This window comes from Sorex araneus, chromosome X (genome assembly GCF_027595985.1).
Source record: "Sorex araneus isolate mSorAra2 chromosome X, mSorAra2.pri, whole genome shotgun sequence".
Classification (NCBI taxonomy): Eukaryota; Metazoa; Chordata; class Mammalia; order Eulipotyphla; family Soricidae; genus Sorex; species Sorex araneus.
Genome location: NC_073313.1, coordinates 122677947 through 122689282, shown reverse-complemented (window position 1 = coordinate 122689282; position 11336 = coordinate 122677947).

Sequence of the window (11336 nt, the reverse complement as noted above, 5' to 3'; positions counted from 1 at the left end):
AGCACTCAGCTTCCTCAGGAGACAGGTCTGCAGTTCCCACTGCTCAGACCATAACCGAGTAACATTTTGTTTGTCTTGTTTTGGGGCCACATCCAGCAGTGCTCAAGATTTACTCCTGGCTCTGTGTTCAGCAATCACTCCTGGTGGGACTTGGGGGACCATATGGGATACTGGGGATAGAACCCAATTAGCCTTGCAAGTCAAGCCCTTTTCCCATGGCACTATGACTCCTGCCCCCACCACTGAGTAGTTTTAAGCTGTTTTCCTATAGATTCAAACAGGAAATGAAAAGAGGGCTGATTGAAAACTTAATGCATTTCTAAAAAAAGAAGGAAAGAAATTTGGAGTGAATTGCATGGTTTTTTGGGGGAAGGGGAGATGAAAATATTCTCAAATTAACTGCAGTTATGGTTGCAGAACTCTTGATATACTAAAACCAATTAATTATATATTTGATTGTTGCTTATTTGTGGTTTTTTACATTTGTTTGGGGGGCCACACGCAGTATTTCTCAAGACATACCCCTGGCTCTACACTCAGGGATAACTCCTGATGATGATATTGGGATGTGGTGACTAGAAGACCATATGTGACTCCAGGAATTGAACCAGTCTTGACCATATGCAAAGCAAGTGCCTTGACCCCTGTACTAGCTCTGACTCTGTGAATTACATACTCTTAAAGGGTAATATGTGGCAATAAAAATTGCAGTACTAATTATGGAAAAGATCAAAATTTGTTGAACAACCTGTGCTTATATGGGGGAGTTTGTATTATGTTGATCTTGAATTCTGTCTGGGTAGGTTTTGTACTTATTCTCTTCAGTACTTTGGATTTCAAACAAAATGAAACAAAATGTACTTATCTGCCTGGTTCTGATGAACTCTGCCTATACGATTCACATAGAATCTTTCCCTCTGCCTTCCCCTTCTAAATCATTTGCTCATTTCCCATACCTCTCTAGTCATTTGAATGAAAGTGATAAACTAATGAGTATAATGCATAGTGACTAAAGATAGCACTTAGGGTTTGATAGATGCCTTAACCTGAAAGAAGTACTTAGTAGAGAAATACAGGCACTCCGTGGCAGAATCAGTGGGAAGAGTCATTTTGATTAGTGAGCGAAAGCATTTTATTCTTCCTAAATCATGTCAAGTAGGCCCATCACTATAAGATTGAATGTAATATTGAATCCGAGGCATGGCCAGTGGTAATTGAGTTTGATCAGTTATTGGGTAGACTATAATTGGTGAGATATACTTTATGCCTGACACATTCTTATCTTGAATTTGGCACTTAGCCCCTGCCAGGTCTGTATCTTGCCTTTCTTTTGTGAAATGTTATAGCTATTACCTCATGTAAAAGACAAAGTAGCACTTGTCATTTATACTCAGACTTGCTTGAGAATGCAAAACAACTTTAGCGATTCCTGAATAGGACTCTCTACCTGTTTTTTGGCCAAGGTAATTGACAGATATTATATCAATGTGTGCTTTTGAGTGTACTAAGAAGTGGTAATTTCTAGAAAAGACTCTATTTTTTATTATTGAGGCCCTGCATGGAAGGAAAGAAGTTGGAAGAGTGTTAATGTTGGAGGTAAATAGATTTGCGATGGAATACCAGTTTGAATTTCTTGTTAATGAAATAAAACAAGTTCTTAACATCTCTGAGTTGCCAGTTTTTGTTTGTAGATTTGGGTACAAGAATCCTTACCTGGGGGAGGAGCCCACAGTGATGAGGAACCCTGGGGCCTAACGGGATGGGGGCAGAGCAGGCCCTTTCCTCCTATCTCCCCCACTACGAGACCCCGAGTTGCCGCCTATGAAGGAGCCCTCTGGCTGCTGATTGAGCTGCTTATTGACCATGATCCCAGAGACTCAGAAACAAAGCTCGAAACCCAGCGGCTTTTGGCAGAAATGTGTCTGTACTATGCATTAAGTTTCCGGCACCAGACCACCCCAGGTGGGTGGTTTCATGCCTTGGCCTGCTTCCCCTGGCAGCTTGGTCACCGCCGCCATCTTCCAGAGGCCTACGGACAACCTGGGAGGAGCCCACAGTGGTGAGGAACGAGGGGCCTCATGGGATGGGGGAGGAGCCGGTGCTCCCCCTCCCCTAGGATGCCCCAAGTTGCCACCCACGAACGAGCCTCTGGCTGCTGATTGAGCTTCTTATCGACCATGATCCCAGAGACTCAGAAACAAAGCTCGGAACACAGTGGCTTTGGGCAGAAATCCCTCTAGATTTAATTATTAAAACTTCAGAATGCCAAAATTGCGCAGCCGCAATAGTGGCCACGCATCATCATATGCAATTCATAATCGGCAATAGAAAAGAAATTGTTGCCTTCTCAGCAGATCTGAGTGTTGGGGTAAAATCCCAAATAATAATGGTGAGCTTGGTGTCAAAATGTTGAATATAATCAAAGTAGAGAGAGAGTAACGTGGAAATCGTAAGCCACACAGGTAGGGGGAGGGTGTGGTATGGGGAGGATACTAGGGTTTTTGGTGGTGGAAAATGTGCACTGGTGAAGGGTTGGGTGTTTCATCATTGTATAACCGAGACTTAAACTGAAAACTCTGTAACTGCTCTCACAGTGTTTCAATAAAAATTAAAATAAATAAAGAACAATAAAAGACATGTATATGTAAATAGACAAAATTTTTTTTTAAAGAATCCTTACCTGGGGCCAGAGGGATAGAACAGTGGGCAAAACATAAAGCCAGACACAAGCCCTAAGCACAGCTAGTTATGGCCACAAAACGGAAAAATGAATCTTTACCTCACCAGTTGTGAATTGAAGGAGGTAACAGATGCCAATTACCTTACACTGTTTGACCTAGGGGAAGACTCCAGAAAATATAAGTTCCCTTTCCTCAATTTTAGTTGCAAGCAAGAAATGCTCATTTTGCTTCAGAAGACTAAACATAATGGAAGTGCAACTGAGTAGTTCTCTGCATTATAAAAAACTAAGTTATTAATTCAATGTTTATCCTACTCTGGTATCATAAGTAAAGGTTGTGAGGGCATATGTGTATGTCTATCATTCTAAGTTGGAACGAGGATGAAAGGGTGGTAATATTATGATGGTGACTAAGAGTTTGTCTGTCTTATTGGTATGTGTACTCAAACCACTGGAATATTGAATTTTTCATGGTAATGAGATATAAATTATGCTTCTGGCACTGCTTCTTCAGCTGTTCTAATCTACTCTGGGTCTTTATGTTTTGTACACATAGGAAATCTACTAGGACCTTGAATAATGGAAATAATAGCCTCTTGCATTAGAAAATCATTTTATAATTTCTATATATGTTCAAATCTTATTTTTCCATTTGATTCTATACCTAGTCAAGTAAATGAAACAGGGCATTTTTTCTGGTGAAGAAAAAAAAGCTCAAAAATTATGAAGGCTCAAAAATGCGAAGGGCCTATCTTTACGTGTAGTATCAAAGTACTAACAAAATTGGGATTAAAACCATTATTTTCTGACTTCTAATTCAGTGTTGTTTCCACTGTGCCACTTTAACTGAAGCTTGAATGATTTTGATATAAGTGGAATATACTTGAAAACATAAATAGAACATAATATTTGGTTACATAACATCCCAGCTGCTGGGTCTACTTAAGCAGAATCTTGAAGAACAGAAGAAGAGGGTGGAGGTAACTAAATTGTTATTCAGAATACTGACTGCATTAACACTGATTCTTCAACCCTAGTCTGTTGTGACTTGACATTATTCTTAATCCACGTCACTGACAAAAATCCAAACTTTTTAGCATTATTCTCCTACATTTCTAAAGTTCCCCTCCAGTTTATCTCCTAGTTTCTTGCTTCCTTGCTTATATCATGCAAACTTGGTGAAAATCCCTCCCTACTGCTGTCTGACTCATTCTCACATTCTATCTTCTCCTGAAGTATTTAATCTCATCTATCCTTCTACTTAACCCTTTTGTGTTGTGCATACAAGTACTATTCACTAGAAGCAATTTCTGTTACATAAATAATGTATCAAAATGTTCAGCAAATAATAGCGGATAACTATTTCTTTTTTCTGATCCTTTATATTATATTAGGGTTTTTAAAAAAAATCCAGGTGCTCACTGAAACCTTAAATTACTTTACCTTGATGATATTACTTCCTTTCAAACTTGATACAATGTGTTGGTAAATCACTGTTGAGCTGTGTGTGTAGTTAGTTACATGAAGCAATGCTTTTCTTTTTTTAAAAAAAATTATTTTATTGAATCGCCATGTGGAAAATTACAATGTTTTCAGCCTTAAGTCTTAGTCATACAATGCTGAAACAACCATCCCTTCACCAGTGCCCATATCCCACCACCGAAAAAAAAAAGAAAACCACAGTACGCCTCCCATCCCGCCCACCCCCGCACCACCCCCCTTGTAACTGATAAATTTCACTTTACTTTCTATTTACTTTGGTTACATTCAATATTTCAACACAATCCTCACCATTATTGTTAGGGGCACCCCACTAGAGTCAGACCTGTTGTGAAGGGAAATGAGGTCGCACGGTTTTGGATTTCTGTACTTTAACAACTAAGTCCAGGGAGATTTCTTCCGGATATTGGATCATTGCAACCTTGTAAACCCCATCTGTGGTCATCATAATATGGCGTCCCCACGCCCTTCATCCCCGGGAAGGGACAGGCGAGAGAGAGAAATACCTTTCCCCTCCTGGGCGGGCATGGGGTCGCGGCTTAGTTCTCTGGCTGGAGACATTCTGCAAGTAGCTGTCCATGTTGAATTTGGTTCAGCTGGGTCTGGATTCACGCTCATGCAGCTGCGGAGGAGCCGCACGTGCGTGTGGCCCCCAGGGTCACATCTCAGCAGCGTCAGGAGGGGCCGGTGCCTCCCACCTTCCCAAGAGCACCCTCGCGTCCTTTTGCTGCAGTTTTTGTCGTATAATCCCAAGCGATGCTTTTCTACGGTAGGTCAACAGCCTTGATTCTCAGCTCACAAGAATCAGTAAACTTATTGCTTCTCACAAGATTTTTGGAGGCAGAAAAACGAATTTAGAAGCCAGGAAAAAGGCTAAAGATGAAAGTAAAAGAGAGGAAAATTAAAAGGATACCAGATAGGAAGAAATTGGTGTGAGAGGTAAAAGACAAAGAATTCTAAGGTAAACAAGGATTTTTCAGGTTAACTTCTTGTAAAGCAAGAATGAAGGTAGGTGAATTGCTGTGGTAGGTGAATTCAGGTTGGGTGCTTGAGGAAATAAGAGAAGATTCGAAGCAGTGCTTTTCATCAATATGGTCAGAAATAAAAAAAAAATCCCATCCACCACTAAATCATGGAATGGTGATTTAGTGGTGGGTAGGAAACATCCAGCCCATGAGCAATGGGAGGCCTGCTAAATCCTTTGGTCTAGCCCTGGTAAAAGATGAGACATATGTCTACCTCTATTGTATGGCCGGTGAATGATGTTCTAAATATCGAATAGCCCTTGGCAGAAAACTATATTCTCCACTTCTGCATGCCTCTTTGACCCCTAGAGGAGCAAAAAGTTACTCATTTGATTTCTCCTTTAGTAACTTGGAAAGTATTTAAGTCCAGGAAGAAAACCTAAAGGAAAGGATAATATGGGGAAGATCTATGTGTTGGTACCCAACCAGATCATGAAGATGAGTCCTTGGACGCTGCCCTGCAAGCAGGAAGCAGAACCAGGACCCCACATTGCACTAAGTGGGCGAGCCTAAGCTTGAGAGTCTGATTGAGATGGAAAAGGCAAAATTAACCCTCTGTGGCCTACAAGTTTCTGCAGCACAAGGCAGCAGCTTCCCCTTCTCACATACCTCAGGCCTAACTAGGCTTTGGATGGAAACATCCTTTCCCATTTGTCACAGACCCCAAGTGTGAAGGGGTCATGACTTATGTTTTTGTTTATGGAACTGGTTATGCTTTCCATTACTGTAACTATGTTTTCTGACTGAATGTTAATTTACATATTCTTAGTACGTGGTTAGATCTCACAGGACAATAGTATAAGCCAGTAAATAAAAGGAGGCTGAAAAGGCTGCTCTGAGTCGCAAGATCTGGGCAAGTCTTGCAGTGCTCCGTGAACAGTAATTTCTTTCGCGTGCCTATCTCAGCATCTCAGACCGACTAACTGAACGTTCGTACAATATGTATGTGATGAGGGGATTTGTTTCACCTTCACTAGCAACTGTCTTGCTTCAAGCCCTCACCAGATGATTAATGTAGCTGCCTCCTATTAAACTGACACTGCACCAGTCTTTTAGCTCTTCTCCCCTCCAATTTATTCTTAATCAAACTTTCCACTTTAATGAATTCATGTTTGATTGTGTCACCCATGAAGCTGTAAGCAACTTCTTCAAGACAGTGTCCACATCTTCTGTATACCTCTGTGGTCTAGCACAGACAGAGCACGTAGTAGGCAATAAAGATTTTTTTGTCTTTCTAAGCCATTATAATGATCTTTCTAAAATATAAATTTAGCTGTAATGCTTACTTGCTTTCAAAAATGTCTTGAATGTGGGCAAAAACACCAACACATGGAAGTTGAACAAAGAATAAAATGTTGCTAAATGACACTGGGATCAAATGGAAAACCAAAGAAGAAATAAAAGATTCCTTGAAACTAAAGAGAATGAACAGGCAAACAAAAGAGAGGCAAACAAAAGAAAATGTAGAGATATCAACATCTGTGGGACACAGCAGAAGCTCTACAAATGGCAAATTTATATCAATACAGGCCTACATCAGGAAATAAAAAAGTTTAAATCAACAGCCTAAATGAATGTCTCAAAAACTTGAAGAATAATAATTGAATCCCAAAACTTATAGAAGAAAGAAAATAATAAAAACTGTTACCAAACTTGATTAACAAAATGTAAACACAGAAGGCTAAACATGTAACATCTTAGTAATTTCTTTTTTTAAATGTTTTAAATTTTATTGAATCACTGAGAGATAGTCATAAGCTTTCATGTTTGGATTACAATCTCACAATGATCAAACACCCATCCCTCCACCAGTGCACATTCCCCACCACCAATATCCCCGGTATACCCCCCCTTTTCCACCCTCCCCCTGCCTCCATGGCAGGCAATATTCCCCATACTCTCTACTTTTGGGCATTATGGCTTGCAACTCAGACACTGAGAGGTCATCATGTTTGATCCATTATCTACTTTTCGGCATGCATCTCCCATCCCGACTGATTCCTCCAGCCATCATTTTCTTAGTGATCCCTTCTCTATTCCATCTGCCTTCTCCCCTTTGCTCATGAAGCAGTCTTCCAGCTATGGGGCAATCCCCCTGACCCTTTTATCTACTTTCCTTGGGTGTCAGCCTCATGTGATGCTACCCTACACTCCACAAATGAGTGCAGTCCCTCTGTGTCTGTCCCTCTCTTTCTGACTCATTTCACTTAGCATGATACTCTCCATGTCTATCCATTTATAAGCAAATTTCATGACTTCATCTCTCCTAACAGCTGCATAGTATTCCATTGTGTAGATGTACCAAAGTTTCTTTAACCAGTCATCTGTTCTAGGGCACTTGGGTTGTTTCCAGATTTTGGCTATTGTGAACAGTGCTGCAATGAAAATATAGGTACAGATGTCATTTCTACTGTGCTTTTTTGCATTCTCAGGATATATTCCCAGAAGTGGTATTGAGGTGTCATATGAAAGCTCAATTTCTAGGTTTTGAAGGAATGTCTATCTTGTCTATATTACTTTCCAGAAAGACTGGACCAGTTGGCATTCCCACCAACAGTGAAGGAGTGTTCCTTTTTCCCCACATCCACTCCATCACTGGTTGCTTTTGTTCTTTTGAATGTGTGTCAGTCTTTGTGGTGTGAGATGATATCTCATTGTTGTTTTGATTTGCATCTCTCTGACATCTTAGTAATTTCTTGTACAAGGACTTCATGGCTCAAGGTGAAATACAACAATCCTCACTAACTATCTTCTAAGGAAACATTCTTTGATCATTCTCTTAGCAAATTATTGATAACAAACAATACTAAATAAATTATTAAAGGTCTGCTATGGGGGCAGGCTTAAGGTGTGGTTTGGAAAATTGGATACAAATGTGGAGGGAAAATGATGTAGTGGTGGTGGGATTAATGTTGGAATATTGAATACCTGTAACAAATAGAGAATTAAAAAAAGAATCCCTGCCCAAGAACAAAATCCCTGATCTGAATGGATTCACTGGTGAGTTCTATCAAACCGTCAAAGAAGATTTACTACATTTCAACCCCTCTTGGAGAGCCCAGCATGCTACAAAGAGTATCTTACCCGCACAGCAGAGCCTGGCAAGCTACCCGAGGCATATTCAATATGCCAAAAACAGTAACAAGTCTCACAATGGAGACGTTACTGGTGCCCGCTCGAGCAAATCGATGAGCTCGAGCAAATCGATGACAGTGATAGTGACAGTGATTTCTTACAGGAATCCTCTAAAAGCTTCTTTGAATCCAACATTACACTAAAACATAAAACAGATACAGGTACTACTGAAAAAGAAAATTTCAGACAAATATCCCTGATGAACATCAACTCAAAAATCCTCAACAAAATCTTAACAAACAAAATCCAACATCATATCAAAAAGATCACAAACCACAATCAAGTGGAATTCACACCAAGGATGCAAGAATGGTTCAACATCACTTGTATCACTTGTCATCCTGTTGTTCATTAATTTGCTCAAGCAGGTGCCAGTAATGTCTCCATTAATCCCTCTCGCGTGCTAGTGTAGCCCAATGGCGTCTGCTCGCCCCAGGAACACGAAGAACCTCAAACCGCTCATTTAAGGTCTTGATGAAGAAGTATGACATCTCATAGGTGGGCGGCCATGCAGTCTTTTGACGTCCCATGGAATCCATCCAGTCGGTAACAGCTCTAGCCCAGCGGTCATCTCTAAATTGCATTACGTGTCTGGCCCATCTGATTTTCAATGCCTTGGCAAACGAGACAGCATTTATTGAACAATGGTTCAACATATATAAATCAATTAACATAATATACCACAACAATAAAAGGAAAGATAAAATTCCTATTATATCAACCAATGCAGCTTTTGACAAAATCTTTTGAAAGCTTTGACAAGATCAAATATCCAGTGGCTGGGGTGATAACACAGCAGGAATAGCACTTGCCTTGCCCATAGCTGACCCAGGTTCCATCCCCAGCCTCCCATACGGTTCCCCAAGCCCACCAGGAGTGATCCCTGAGCACAGTTCAATGAATAAGTCCTGAACACTGTGAGCATGATCAGAAAAACAAAACAAAGATCCAACATCCGTTCATAATTTTAAAAAACCCTCCACAAAGTAAGATTGGAAGGGGCCTTCCTTAAGATAATAATAACAACTCCACAGCCAATATTATTTTCAATGGTGAAAACTGAAAGCATTCCCTCTGAGATCAAGCACAGGGCAAAAATGTTCAGTATCCATTTTTATTCAATATAGTATTAGATGTCATAGCAATAGCAATCAGGCAGAAAAAATAAATCAAAGGTATCCAAATTGGAAAAGAAGTCAAATTATCACTATTTGAGAAGGATATGATATTATACATAGAATACCACATCTGATATGCCCTACTACCTCAGTTCACCTAGCCAAATCCTGGTCAATAGTAATACTGCAGTGTCTTTCCAACATCCCCTTACAGGTCACTGTGGAGCTAGTGTCTAAGCTGTGGACCAATCTATTTTGACTTTTGTTTTCGTCCCTCAGAGAAACAATATCATAACATAAGCTAGCTTGTGAGCTTATTCTGTATTGTGCAGATGTACCCTGGGTGAAAATGAATCTCCCTGAACTTGAAATGTCAGAATGGACATTCAATCCAGTCATTATGGTAAGAAAACACTTCAAATTTTCTGAAACACACCTGAAGTCTCTGTTCATCTCAACACACTTTGGGAAACAGAAAATAACTCTTATCCAAAAATCCTAGAAGAGCAACAGCAGTAATAAATGCCCCTTCAGTGGCACCTGAGGAAAAGTGCACAGGAGAATAATTTAAATAAGTAGAGGAATATAGTGGGCTAGTAAACTGTGTGGGGTCAATCGAAACAATTTGATACCATTTAGTTTTAAAAGAGAACAGCAGATCTTATCGCCTATTGAGAGCAGAAAACTAATTCTATTTCAGTGGATGTTGTCATTTCTTTGTCACATTGTCATAGTCTTTGCCATTGTGTTTCATAGTAGTGAGGTTTGTTCCTTTGGGACTTCTCAGAGAGAGAAATCTGACTGCCTGGATTTCTTGTGTCTAACTTCTGAAAGCAAGAGGAACACTTTAAGTCGAGAAAATAGCTTGAGGAAAAGCACAAAGGTGGCCTAAATAAATGGTGCAGTGGCTTACAGTGTCTGCCTTGAAAATATGTGGTCATAAGTTCAAATCCCTGCTGTCCCACCATAGTTCTAGTGACTCTGATATCTTGACACTGTAAACTTTGCTCTCTGTTTCTGTCTTTCTTGGACAGACATTTTCTTTTTTTCTTATTTATTTATTTATTCTTTAAATTTTATTGAATCACCATGAGATAGTTACAAGATTTCATGTTTGGGTTACAATCTCACAATGATCAAACACCCGTCCCTCTACCAGTGCACATTCCCCACCACCAGTATCCTGGGTATACCCCCCCCTTTTCCACCCTCTCCCTGTCTCTATGGCAGACAATATTCCCCATACTCTCTCTCTCTCCTTTTGGGCATTATGGCTTGCAACACAGACACTGAGAGGCCATCATGTTTGTTCCATTATCTACTTTCAGCATGAATCTCCCATCCCAACTGGTTCCTCTAATCATCATTTTCTTAGTGATCCCTTCTCTATTCCATCTGCCTTCTCCCCTCTGCTCATGAAGCAGTCTTCCAGCTATGGAGCAATCCTCCTGGCCCTTGTCTCTACTGTCCTTGGGTGTCAGCCTCATGTGATGTTATTCTAACTCCACAAATGAGTGCAGTCCTTCTATGTGGGACGGATATTTTCCAGGTGCACCACTATGTACACGTATCACCAAAATGGCTGAAAACCTTGGTAAATGCTGCATCTGGGGAAAAATGCAACGGAAGTAACATAGGGTAGAAAACTTCTATGTAGAAATTCGTCCTAGTCACATTTGTCTTAAGGATCTACCCAAGCCTGGCACCTCAGCAGGTCACTACTAGACGAAAGCAAGCAGTATAACATAATCATAAGGGTATTTCCCAGAGAGATTTGGGTTAAGTCTTAGTTCCATAACATTAGCTGTGTGGCCTCAGCAAGTCTTTGAGACTCGCTGTGTTTAGTGCTCTTCTCTATAAAAGGGGTTCGTCATCATC